This window comes from Pseudorca crassidens, chromosome 13 (genome assembly GCF_039906515.1).
Source record: "Pseudorca crassidens isolate mPseCra1 chromosome 13, mPseCra1.hap1, whole genome shotgun sequence".
Classification (NCBI taxonomy): Eukaryota; Metazoa; Chordata; class Mammalia; order Artiodactyla; family Delphinidae; genus Pseudorca; species Pseudorca crassidens.
This window is the reverse complement of record NC_090308.1, coordinates 35,777,104-35,777,419: the sequence shown is the minus strand read 5'-3', so window position 1 is coordinate 35,777,419 and position 316 is coordinate 35,777,104.

Sequence of the window (316 nt, the reverse complement as noted above, 5' to 3'; positions counted from 1 at the left end):
CCCGACGTCACACACGCTCGCTCACACTCAGCCACGCGCTTGGGGTTATTCTTTAAACACAGGGCTGAAACTTCACCGGCAGACTGCTGGGTGCGGAGGAGCGCCAAAACCCAAGGTCCAGAGCCCGCCCCTCGCCAGCCCGCCCCCGCCCCCGCCGCGCCCGCGCCCGCGCCTGTGCCCACGTCCGCGCGCTTCCCTATCTAGAGTTAGCGACTTCGCGCTCCCGCTCGCCGCCGCCTCTCTCCACCCGCGCTCTGCTCCCGGGCCCCAGATGCGCGGCCGCGTTCCCACGCCTCAGCCGGAGCTCCGCGGCGGG